Below are 13670 nucleotides of genomic sequence, written 5' to 3'. Positions count from 1 at the left end.
AACGCAGGCGAGACCTGTTTGGACTAAACCTTGGTGTCACTGTCTTGAACTGCATCACAGCACCCCGCTACCACGGTCTCTACTGGGCCAAATCTCCCACATATGGTGCTTCGGATGCGGGCAGTTCAAAAGACACACCTGAAAGGCTCGCTACATCCTGCAACGTTGCATGGCCTGGGTGAAAGCAGCAGGCAAAGTGCAGGATAAAGCCAAGATGGAGGACTTTATTAAAGCCATGCTCCAGCAGCAGGAGGAGAGGTCCCGCCAGCAGCAGGAGGAGTCCCAGGCTAATCGACAGCTGCAGTAAGCCATGTTTCAGCAACAGGAGGAGAGGTTCCGCCAGCAGCAGGAAGAGTCCCGGGCTGATCGGCAGCTGCAGCAAGCCATGCTCCAGCAACAGCGGGAAGAGTCCCGAGCCATGTTCCAGCTGATGATGGAAAAGTTTTCTGGCGTTATGGCAGCACCACAAGCGATGACTACTGAGGGGTTCCATACTGGTCTGCAAGGGTACCCGGTTGTCCAGCATTCCGCACGGGCTGCAGTACAAAAGGCCTTACAAAAAATGGCGACGACCGACGACGTGGAGGCGTAACTTACTGTGTTCGAGCGAGTAGCTGAGCGAGAGGAGTTACCAGCTGAGCAGTGGGCAGATGTCCTGGCGCCGTTCCTGACAGGCGAATCGCAGAAGGCCTACTACGACCTGAGTGAAGCGGAGGCCCGTAAGTACCCCCAGCTAAAGGCGGAGATTCTGGCTCGTCTTGGGGTCACCGTTCAAGTTCGCTCCAGCCGGGTCCACCAGTGGGCTTACTCAGAAAAATTACCCCCACGCTCCCAAATGCATGACCTGATCCATCTTGTCCGGAAGTGGCTACAACCAGAGGACTGCACCCCAGCACAGATGGTAGAGAGAGTGGTCCTCGACAAGTTCACCCGTTCTCTGCCCTCTCGGCTCCAGCGGTGGGTTGGACAGGCCGGCCCCACAAAAGCTGAGGAGCTCGTGTCCCTAGTAGAGAGGTATCGGGCTACGGAGGACCTTCTACTTACCTCTCCCACACGAAGCAGTGCCAGTGACAGGGTCACCAAACCAGCTGGTAAGACTGCTTCTGCGGAAAAGGGGAGACATGTCAGGTTGGGAGGGGGTTCATTGGGGGGGCGTGGATATCCAGAAACCCAGTGAGGCTCGTGACAGAGGTCATGGCCGTATCCAGTGCTGGCGGTGCCATGAAATGGGCCATATTGCTGCCAACTGTCCACTGTCAGTGGAGCCAATGGACTGCAACCAGACCCGGCGAGTGTCACTGTTTGCCCGGCCGGTTCTGGCGGCCGAGTCAGTCACGGATGCAGAACCCCAAGTGTGCATTGTCACAATCGGTGGTCACACAGCGGAAGCCTTGCTAGACTCAGGGAGTCTGGTCACCCTGGTGCGGGGAACTTTGGTTGATCCTGGACTGTACAGCGGGCGGAAAGTGGGAGTGTTGTGTATACATGGGGACACTCACGAATATCCCACTGCTGTCATCAACCTACATACCCCTTGTGGTACTATTACCCATGAAGTGGGGGTGGTGGGGACCCTGTTTCATGAGGCTATTATCGGCAGAGACTTACCGGTGTTTTGGGACCTCTGGAGACGAAGACCCACCTCAGGTGCTGTTGCAGATAATGGACGTCAGGTATGTCCGGCCTTGGCCCCTGAACCCTTTGAGGCCGATGTACCCACACCAGCAGTAGGGGTGACCCCATGTGATGAATTCTCTCCCCTAGAGGTCCTAGCTGGTGAGGTCGAGGGCCACGAGGAGGTGGCCGACATGCCGGACCTTGAGGTTTCCCGTGAGAATTTTGGGGCTGCACAGCTACAGGACCCTACCTTGTTTAAAGCACGGGAGAATGTTAAGGTGATAAATGGGGTACTCCAAATACCAGGGGCTGACAAAATATACCCCGAATGGTGATTGTTGGGGAGCTGTTGTACAGGGTCGACCAGATACGGGGTGAGGAGGTTGAGCAACTTGTAGTACCCCAATCTCACCGTAGGCTGGTGCTAGAGTTGGCACACAAACATGTGCTGGGAGGGCACTTAGGTGCTGAGAAGACCCGGGAGAGGATCCTGCAGAGATTTTTCTGGCCCGGGGTGTGGGAGGAGGTAAACCGGTATTGTAGCTTCTGCCCTGAGTGTCAACTTACTGCCCCGGTGTCCCACTTCAGGAGTCCTTTGGTCCCGCTACCAATCATAGAGGTGCCATTTGAACGGATTGCAATGGATCTGGTTGGCCCCATAGTCAAGTCCTCAAGGGGGCACCAATACATCCTGGTTATCCTGGACTACGCTACGCGGTATCCCGAGGCGATTCCATTAAGGAACACCTCCTCCAAAAATATTGCTAGGGAGCTGTTCCAGGTATTCTCACGCACAGGCCTCCCCAAGGAAATCTTGACTGACCAGGGTACCCCATTCATGTCTAGGGTAATGAAGGAGATGTGTAAGTTACTGCAGGTTAAACAGCTCCGCACCTCTGTGTATCATCCTCAGACAGATGGCCTAGTCGAGAGGTTTAACAAGACCTTGAAGGGGATGCTAAAGAGGGTGGTCAGCAAGGATGGGAAGGACTGGGATTGTTTGTTGCCCTATTTGATGTTTGCCATACGTGAAGTTCCCCAGTCCTCCACGGGTTTCTCACCCTTTGAGCTGTTATATGGCCGTTCCCCACGTGGGCTTTTGGATATAGCCAAGGAGACCTGGGAACAGGAGAGGACCCCCCACCGTAGTGTGATAGAACACGTCTCCCTTATGCAGGACCGCATAGCGGCGGTAATGCCCCTTGTAAAGGAGCACATGACAAGGGCACAAGAGGCCCAGTCTAGGGTCTACAATAGGTCAGCCAGACTCAGGACCTTTAACCCAGGCGACAGAGTGCTAGTTCTGGTGCCCACCGTTGAGAGCAAGTTCTTGGCAAAATGGCAAGGACCATATGAGGTCATGGAGAAAGTAGGGGAGGTAACCTACAAGGTATCTCAGCCGGGGAGGAGGAAACCCGAACAGATATACCACGTGAACCTCCTAAAGCCATGGAGGGAAAGAGAGTCCCTGATGGCCGTGGGAGTAGAAAAAGCGTCTGTCCCCAAGAAGGGGACACCGGAGGTAGGTGTACCCGATGCCAAGGTGCCTGAAGTACGGATCTCGGAGTCCCTCTCCAGGGCCCAGATTCAGGAAGCAAAGGAGTTTGTGCTCCGAAATGTGGATGTGTTCTCTAAGTTACCGGGACGTACTTCAGTCATCAAGCATGATATCATAACCGAACCCCACATCCGGGTACACCAAAAACCCTACCAGGTCCCTGAAGTGCGCGGGCTAGCCGTATCCAAAGAAGTCAGGCAGATGTTAGACCTGGGGGTTATCGAGGAGTCTAAAAGTGACTGGTCGAGTCCTATTGTGTTGATTCCCAAACCTGATGGTTCCCTACGGTTCTGCAATGACTTTAGGAAGTTGAACGAGGTGTCCAAATTTGATTCTTATCCCATGCCCAGGGTTGACGAGTTGATAGAATGACTTGGACAGGCTAGATTCTTCTCCACCCTTGACCTGACGAAAGGGTATTGGCAGGTACCCCTTACTGACAGGGCCAAAGAGAAGACCGCTTTTGTTACTCCTGATGGGCTTTTTTAGTACGTGGTACTCCCCTTTGGGCTACATGGGGCTCCCGCCACATTCCAGAGGTTAATGGATCTCGTCCTAAAACCTCACCGGAGATATGCCTCGGCCTACCTGGATGACATCATAGTTTATAGTAACGATTGGGAGAGTCACCTGGCCAAGGTGCAAGCAGTGGTAGACTCCCTAAGGGCAGCAGGGTTGACAGCGAACCCCCAAAAATGTGCACTGGGTCTGGAAGAGGCCCGTTACCTGGGGTACCGTATTGGGCGAGGTGTCATCAAACCCCAAGTAAATAAAGTGGAGGCAATCCAGCAGTGGCCACGACCTATGAGCAAGAAGCAAGTGAGGGCTTTCCTAGGCATAATGGGCTATTATCGCCGATTTATCCCCGATTTTGCTACCATAGCGGCACCCCTGACTGACCTGACCAATGGTAGCAGGGCGGTGATGGTAAAGTGGAGTGAAGAGGCTGAGGGGGCGTTTCAGCGACTTAAGACGGTTTTGTGCGAGGGACCGGTACTGATCACCCCTGACTTCACCAAGACCTTTATTGTGCAGACTGACGCTTCGGACGTGGGCTTAGGGGCTGTCCTGTCCCAAGTAGTGGAGGGTGAGGAACATCCCGTGACATTCCTGAGCCGCAAGCTCACACCCCCTGAGAAGAACTATAGCATAGTTGAGAGGGAGTGCTTGGCGATAAAATGGGCTCTGGAATCCCTGAGGTATTACTTGATAGGGCGACAGTTTACACTAGTGACCGATCACTCTCCCCTCACCTGGATGAGTCAGGCCAAAGAGAGGAACGCCAGGGTCACAAGGTGGTTCCTAATGTTGCAGAATTTCAAATTCACGGTAGAACATCGAGCAGGAAAGCTGCATGGGAATGCCGATGCCCTGTCTCGTACCCACTGTCTGATGGCCAAAAGTGGGTCAAACAGAGGGGGAGGGTATGTGAGACACTGAAGGGGTTAACTGTGGATGGGCGGTATGTTTCCCCTAGGTTTTGCTATTATGCAAGGCCTTAGTGCTGAGGTTGGGTGTCCAGCACCTTGGACACAGGTGATGGGAGCAGCCCAATCAGTCTTTTTTTTAAACCGCTCAGCAGAGCTCAGAATGTTGTCTCTCTCTGGAAGGAGGCTGGAGAGCACGCAGCCCTGACCTCTGTGCCTGGAGCAGCCAAGTGATTTTGTATAGTGGTGAGTTAGTGAACACCTGTATAGTTAGCACCCTGACGGGTAGGATTTTGTTTGTTTAATGCCTGAATGTAAAGGCTGTTTTATTTTGCTGCTACAATAAACGCAGGCGAGACCTGTTTGGACTAAACCTTGGTGTCACTGTCTTGAGCTGCATCACAGCACCCCGCTACCACGGTCTCTACTGGGCCAAATCTCCCACAAAAGTACTTGCACTTGGGCCATGGAAACAGTTATTCAGTTTAGAAAAAAAGATGACTGAGGGGAGACCTCATTACAATGTACAAATACCTTTTTCTTTTAAACACAAAAGATAGCCCTTTTAGGACTGCCAAGGCGACATAGTAGTCTATTTACAAAACTGTCCTCAGACAGAATAGAGTCTTATTGGTCAGGACTAAAATTTTCCATTAGTAAGAATTCTGAGTATTCAATCAGCCTGTAAATACATAAGCGGGTCTCTGCAGTGACCCATTAGTGAGACAGCCTCAGCCGAGCCAATTGAAAAGCCAAACAGATAGGATAGATAGCAGCCTCACACCTGTGAATTTTAAATAACAAGTGAGATAAATAATTTCTCAGAATTCTTACTAATTGAATAAAAGTTAAGTTTTAGGCCTGACCGATAAGGCTCTATTCTGTCTTAGGACAGTTTTGTAAAGCCATTCAAGTTTTTGTACAAATACCTGAATGGACAGTACAAGGATCTCTCCAAAGATCTTTTTATACCTAGGCCTGTGACCAGGGCAAGGGGGCATCCTCTACGCCTAGAGGAGAGGCGATTCTACCATCACCATAGACAGGGGCATCCTCTACACCTAGAGGAGAGGCGATTCTACCATCACCATAGACAGGAGGCATCCTCTACACCTAGAGGAGAGGAGGTTCTACCATCACCATAGACAGGGGGCATCCTCTACACCTAGAGGAGAGGTGGTTCTACCATCACCATAGACAGGGGGCATCCTCTACACCTAGAGGAGAGGAGGTTCTACCATCACCATAAACAGAGGGCATCCTCTACGCCTAGAGGAGAGGAAGTTCTACCATCACCATAGACAGGGGGCATCCTCTACACCTAGAGGAGAGGAGGTTCTACCATCACCATAGACAGGGGGCATCCTCTACACCTAGAGGAGAGGAAGTTCTACCATCACCATAGACAGGGGGCATCCTCTACACCTAGAGGAGAGGAGGTTCTACCATCACCATAGACAGGGGGCATCCTCTACACCTAGAGGAGAGGAGGTTCTACCATCACCATAGACAGGGGGCATCCTTTACGCCTAGAGGAGAGGAAGTTCTACCATCACCATAGACAGGGACATCCTCTACGTCTAGAGGAGAGGAAGTTCTACCATCACCATAGACAGGGGGCATCCTCTACGCCTAGAGGAGAGGAGGTTCTACCATCACCATAGACAGGGGGCATCCTCTACACCTAGAGGAGATTCTACCATCACCATAGACAGGGGGCATCCTCTACACCTAGAGGAGAGGAGGATCTACCATCACCATAGACAGGGGACATCCTCTACACCTAGAGGAGAGGAGGTTCTACCATCACCATAGACAGGGGGTATTCTCTACACCTAGAGGAGAGGCGGTTCTACCATCACTATAGACAGGGGGCATCCTCTACACCTAGAGGAGAGGAGGTTCTACCATCACCATAGACAGGGGGCATCCTCTACGCCTAGAGGAGAGGAAGTTCTACCATCACCATAGACAGGGGGCATCCTCTACGCCTAGAGGAGAGGAAGTTCTACCATCACCATAGACAGGAGGCATCCTCTACGCCTAGAGGAGAGGAGGTTCTACCATCACCATAGACAGGAGGCATCCTCTACGCCTAGAGGAGAGGAGGTTCTACCATCACCATAGACAGGAGGCATCCTCTACACCTAGAGGAGAGGAGGTTCTACCATCACCATAGACAGGGGGCATCCTCTACACATAGAGGAGAGGAAGTTCTACCATCACCATAGACAAGGGGCATCCTCTACAGCTAGAGGAGAGGAGGTTCTACCATCACCATAGACAGGGGGCATCCTCTACACATAGAGGAGAGGAAGTTCTACCATCACCATAGACAAGGGGCATCCTCTACAGCTAGAGGAGAGGAGGTTCTACCATCACCATAGACAGGGGGCATCCTCTACACCTAGAGGAGAGGAGGTTCTACCATCACCATAGACATGGGGCATCCTCTACACCTAGAGGAGAGGAGGGTCTACCATCACCATAGACAGGGGGCATCCTCTACACCTAGAGGAGAGGAGGTTCTACCATCACCATAGACAGGGGCATCCTCTACACCTAGAGGAGAGGAGGTTCTACCATCACCGTAGACAGGGGCATCCTCTACACCTAGAGGACAGGAACTTCTACCATCACCATAGACAGGGGGCATCCTCTACACCTAGAGGAGAGGAGGGTCTACCATCACCATAGACAGGAGGCATCCTCTACACCTAGAGGAGAGGAGGGTCTACCATCACCATAGACAGGGGGCATCCTCTACACCTAGAGGAGAGGCAATTCTACCATCACCATAGACAGGGGCATCCTCTACACCTAGAGGACAGGAACTTCTACCATCACCATAGACAGGGGGCATCCTCTACACCTAGAGGAGAGGTGGTTCTATCCTCACCATAGACAGGGGGCATCCTCTACAGCTAGAGGAGAGGAGGTTCTACCATCACCATAGACAGGGGGCATCCTCTACAGCTAGAGGAGAGGAGGTTCTACCATCACCATAGACAGGGGGCATCCTCTACACCTAGAGGAGAGGAGGTTCTACCATCACCATAGACAGGGGGCATCCTCTACACCTAGAGGAGAGGCGGTTCTACCATCACCATAGACAAGGGGCATCCTCTACACCTAGAGGAGAGGCGGTTCTACCATCACCATAGACAGGGGGCATCCTCTACACCTAGAGGAGAGGCGGTTGTACCATCACCATAGATAGGGGCATCCTCTACACCTAGAGGAGGTTCTACCATCACCATAGACAGGGGGCATCCTCTACACCTAAAGGAGAGGCGGTTCTACCATCACCATACACAGGGGGCATCCTCTACACCTAGAGGAGAGGCGGTTGTACCATCACCATAGACAGGGGCATCCTCTACACCTAGAGGAGAGGAGGTTCTACCATCACCATAGACAGCGGGCATCCTCTACACCTAGAGGAGAGGCGATTCTACCATCACCATAGACAGGGGGCATCCTCTACACCTAGAGGAGAGGCGATTCTACCATAGCCATAGACAAAGGTTCTTTACTGTAAGAGCAGTGAGACTATGGAACTCTCTGCCGCAGGAGGTTGTTATGGCGGACTCTATGTACATGTTCAGGAGAGGCCTGGATGACTTTCTGGAGAGAAAAAGTATCACAGGTTATGGGGATAAAACATTTATTTAATTCGTAAAGGTTGGACTTGATGGACTTGAGTCTTTTTCCAGCCTTATATACTATGATACTATTCATTCTCTCTTGGCCCCAATGGTGGAAAAGAGAGCGATGGACCGGGACGCTGATAACACACGTGATATCCTGGCTTTTAAAGACAAACATCATTGTTTAGAACCACCCCCTGTGATACTCTCCCAGGTTCCCCCCTGGTGGTCAGTCCGGTCCTTGCTGCGCGCATGCGCATAATCAGACCCATTGTTAACAAAGGCGCTGCACTATGTAGTTTTTAGCCTTAGATTTCATCTTCAAGGTTTATATATCCGATCAATACAGGAAGAGGAAGACCATAAAGGTAAAGAAAAGTTTTGGGGCTCATCTACATTAATATGAGATGTTAGAGACCTGTGGTCAGATGGAGGACGTAATAATTGTTCCCATAGCTCGTTGTGGACTATAGAGGATGAAGCTGATAGGTTCTCATAACCCCGGGACATCTCTGTCATATTACACAGGACTCATCATTATTATTCTGAGCCCCGGCTATGACGCATCTTTTCAGGCAAAGACTCATTTAGAACTTCTTATTACACAAAAGGGGCAATAGAGTCCTTGTCTGTGCTCCCCGGCCTCTCACGGTGCAGTGTCTTATCCCAATTTCCTAACAAACTCGAAATGGATGAGGTTAGCACTCACTTGTTCTTAAATGTGAATCTTTTATTGGTCTATGGTAAAACAGCAGTAAAGGTGTCATGGATGGTCCCGCGACCCATGTAGCAGGTCGTGGGCTCACCTGTGCCCCGCTCGTTCCGTGATTGCGCGTTCCTGTGTCTTAGGGCGTGCACGGCGGCCTCCGGAACTTTAATGGGCCAGCGCACCATTAATTGGCGCTAGCCATTTTCCCATAAGGCTATTTAAACCTACCTCTCCCATCACACCCTGCTGGATCGTTGTGCCAAGAGCCCTAGAGAAAGCAGTGTTTATGCCTTCTGCTGTTTCTGAGAATTTCTGTTGTTACCCAGGTTCCGTTTCTGACTTCGCTTCCTTGCCGTCTGCCCTGACCTGTTGCTACGTCTCAGAATTTGAACCTGTGCTGCCCGTCCTGACCTCCTGCCTGTCCCCGAGATTGCCTGCCCTTTCTGTACCACGACCTTGGCTGCCACTGCGGACAAGTCACGCGTGTGAAACGACCTGGTGGTACCATGCCGCAGAAAGTCCAACCAGCTTTGCAGTGGGCTCTGGTGAAAACCAAGTGCCACTTAGCCAGCTAGTGGATTGTGTCATCATCCGCAGTGGTTCAGAGGATCCACAACCATTAAGCCTGACAGTAAGATCCGGCCATGGATCCCGACGAGGTTCAGCATCCGAGCCGGCTGGATCGTGATCCACCAATCCCAGCAGATTGCTGCACAGCGTGATCAGCTGGAGCAAGTCACCGCCAAGCTACAACAGCTTCTAGATACCCAGCATCAGCAACAGATTCCTGAGGCTGCTTCTGCGACTCCTGCTACCCTAGCTTGTCTCCCTGTCGCTGAACCCAGGTTATGTCTCTCAAGGCTGGACAAGTATGACGGGGATCCCAAGTTATGCAGGAGCTTTATAACCCAGTGCTCTCTACAAATAGAGCTCATGCCGTCGCAATTTGTTACAGTGCCTCCTCTCCAGGAAAACCCTGGCCTGGGCCACTCCTCTTTGGGACAGAGAAGACCCAGTTACGGCTACACTCGCGGCTTTTCTGACAGAGTTCCGGTTCGTGTTTGAAGAACTGGTACGGGCCTCCTCTGCTGAGACTGCACTGTTGAATCTGCGCCAGGGGAACTCCTCCGTGGGAGAATATGCTGTCCAATTTTGTACCCTGGCCACGGAACTCACTTGGAACGATGCAGCCCTGTCCGCAGCCTTCAAAAAGAGACTTTCCTCTCACGTAAAGGATGCTCTAGCTGCCCGTGATCTGCGTCTACCTTGAGTGGCCTCATCACCCTAGCCACCCGGATTGACGTGCGGTTTAGGGAGTGTTCCGAGGAGTTATGCCTCAAACAACCCCAAGTTCGCCTACGGCGTCTTCCTCGCCTGGCTCCGGTTTTCCAAAAGTCGATCCCGTCGTGTCATCTCCAGAGGAGCCTATGGAGGTGGACAGAGCCAGACAGTCTCCCCAGGAGCGGATTAGAAGACGTCAGGAAAACCTTTGCCTTTAATGTGCCACTCCTGAGCACTTCCTTGGGTCTTGTCCTATCCGTCCCCAGCGTCCGGGAAACACCAGCACCTAGGGTTCTTGGGAGAAGCATCCCTAGGTGTAAGAAAAGCTTCTCCACGCCTCCTGTTTCCTGTGCTTCTTAGCATTGGCACCGGCACCCAGACCCATGCCTTCTTGGACTCCGGCTCTACAGGGAACTTCATGGATGCCGCCCTGGTTTCCCGGTATCACATTCCGTTGGTCCTTCTCGACAAGCCTCTGGTTATCTCCTCGGTCATATATCCATGCAAGTTGGTGCTTTGCATAAGGAGAGTCTGTACTTCTTTGTGCTGCCATGCTCTACCTCGTCCATCCCGCTGGGTCTTCCGTGGTTGCGGTTCCACGCACCTGTCCTTAATTGGAAGATGGGGGAGATTCTTCGTTGGGGACCTGACTGCCAGTCTCGTTGCTTGGAAGTTCCTCATCCTGTGTCTGTCATGCTCACTTCCGCGGTCAACAAGTCTCTGAAGAGTCTTTTAGTGTGCTAGACTTTACAGATGTCTTCTCTGAGAAGCAAGCAGAGATTCTGCCACCGCACTGCCCCTATGACTGTCCCATTTACCTACTGCTAGGTACATCTCCTCCACGAGGACGGGTATACCCATTATCTGTGCCCGAGACAGAGGCTATGTCAGTCTACATAAAGGAGAATTTGCAGAAGGGATTCATCCGCAAGTCGTCTTCTCCTGCTGGTGCTGGATTCTTTTTTGTGGCAAAGAAGGATGGTTCCCTCCGCTTATGCATTGATTACCGCGGCCTCAATGAAGTCACAGTGAAAAACTGCTACCCTTTGCCTTTCATCACTGAACTTTTTGATCGCCTACGGTGTGCCAAGGTTTTCACCAGGCTCCATCTGCGAGGGGCCTACAACCTCATCCGCATCCGTGAAGGCAACAAGTGGAAGACGGCCTTCAATACTCGTGACGGGCATTTTGAGTATTTGGTAATGCCCTTTGGACTTTGCAATGCTCAAGCAGTGTTCCAAGAATTCGTCATCGATATCTTCAGAGACTTACTCTACACTTGTGTCGTTGTCTACTATTACAATATTCTGGTGTTCTCTCCTGACCTACAGTCTCATCTGACCCATGTCCAGCAAGTTCTAAGGCGCCTAAGGACCAATCGCTTCAGTGGCCTCTCCCAGTGGGACTACATGCCATACAGAGATTTCTGGGCTTCGCCAATTATTATCGACAATTTATTCCACACTTATCTTCTATGGAGGCTCACATGGTGGCACTGACCAAGAAGAACGCCGATCCGAGACTTTGGCCTCCGGCAGCTGAAGAAGCCTTCACTAGGCTGAAGTCTGCTTTTGCCTCTGCGCCAGTTCTAACAAGGCCTGACAGGGAGAAGCCATTCCAGTTGGAGGTTGACGCCTCACCCGTTGGGGCTGCAGCCTTCCTCACCCAGAAGGGGCCCAAAGGTCATACCTTCACTTGCGGTTTCTTCTCCAAGACCTTCTCAGCTGCCGAGAGAAATTATTCCATTGGTGATCGGGAACTTCTGGCCATAAAGCTAGCTTTGGAGGAATGGCGCTATCTTCTGGAAGGAGCTCGTCATCCATTCCATATCTACACTGACCACAAGAACCTCCTGTGTCTCCAGACTGCTCAAAGTTTTAATCCTCGTCAGGCGCGCCGGTCCCTCTTTTTCTCTTGATTCAACTTGCTGATTTACTTTCGACCAGCCGAGAAGAATGTCAAGTGCAAAGCGCTCTCTCGAGCCTCTGATGTTGTCGGGGAGGAATCGGCTCCTTGTCACATCGTTCCTCCAGAACGACTGGTTGTTGTGGCTCCTGCGAACCTACGTCAGCTTCCTCCTTGCAAGACCTATGTCCAACTAGCTCTTTGGAAGAGGATATTGAATTGGGGACATTGCTCTCATGTGGCTGGGCACCCTGGAGTGCAGACATCCGTTGCCCTCATATCTCGTTACTACTGGTGGCCAGATCTGGTCAAGGACGTTCGAGATTTTGTGGGTTCCTGCGCTTTCTGCCCCTGTAACAAGTCGTCACATCTCAAGCCAGCAGGTCTCCTGCTCCCGTTGCCGATACCCAGCTGCCCATGGACTCACATAGCCATAGACTTTATTACGGATCTCCCACCTTCCTCCGGTAATACAGTCATCTGGGTTGTAACGGACCGCTACTCTAAGATGTCCCACTTTGTTCCTGCTCCATGCCTTGCAAGCCTGTTCTTCCAGCACATCTTCCAGCTTCATGGACTCCCTCTGCACATTGTTTCGGATCGTGGGGTCCAGTTTGTTTCTCGTTTCTAACGGTCTCTGTGTGGTCAACTGCAAGTTAAACTGGACTTCTCATCAGCATACCACCCGCAGTCCAAGTTGAGAGGGTTAATCAGGCCCTAGGGTGCTATCTTCGCCATTTTGTTTCCGCCCGGCAGGACAACTGGTCCACTCTGCAGCTTGGGCGGAATTTTCTTATAACTCTTTGGACTCTGAATCTGCCAGGTCTGTTCCATTTTTTGTTGTCTTTGGGGGGCATCCTCGTCCACCTCTTCCTCTGCCTGAGTCTTCTGATGTTCCTGCCGTGGAGGATTTGGTTCAAGATCTTAAATCCATCTGGGAGCAGACTCGTCTCTCCTTACTTCAAGCGTCTGCCCAAATCAAGACTCAAGCAGATAAAAAGCTCAGACCTCCTCCGATTTTCTCTCTAGGGAAGTGTGGCTGTCATCCAAGCATGTTAGGCTGAAGTTTCCCAGTTATAAGCAGGGGACTCGCTTCTTGGTCCCATTCGAGGTGTTGAAACACATTAATCGTGTGGCTTACGAGTTGCGTCTTCCTTCCACCATGCGCACCAATTCTTTCCATGTCTTCCTGCTGAAACATGTCGTTCTAAACTGCTTCTCCCGGCCAGTACCTCCTTTGGCTGACTCCACCGACACCTATGGGGTAAAGGTTCACGGTTACAGGGATTATCCGAGTCTACTAATAATTAAGGGCCAGGCTGCGACGGGATATTTCAAAATAATAAACGTGTACTCATCTCCTCCGGCGCTGCCGATGTCCCGGCACACGGGGAGCTTCCGGGGCTCACAATCTAATCAACCTATCAGTATGTTTTGGAGTGTGGGAGGAAACCGGAGGACCTGGAGGAAACCCATGTAAACACGGAAAGATTATACAAACTCTTCGCAGATGTTGACCCTGG

The sequence above is a fragment of the Engystomops pustulosus genome, chromosome 8, assembly GCF_040894005.1.
Source record: "Engystomops pustulosus chromosome 8, aEngPut4.maternal, whole genome shotgun sequence".
NCBI classification, from domain to species: Eukaryota; Metazoa; Chordata; class Amphibia; order Anura; family Leptodactylidae; genus Engystomops; species Engystomops pustulosus.
This window is presented reverse-complemented; position numbering follows the sequence as displayed.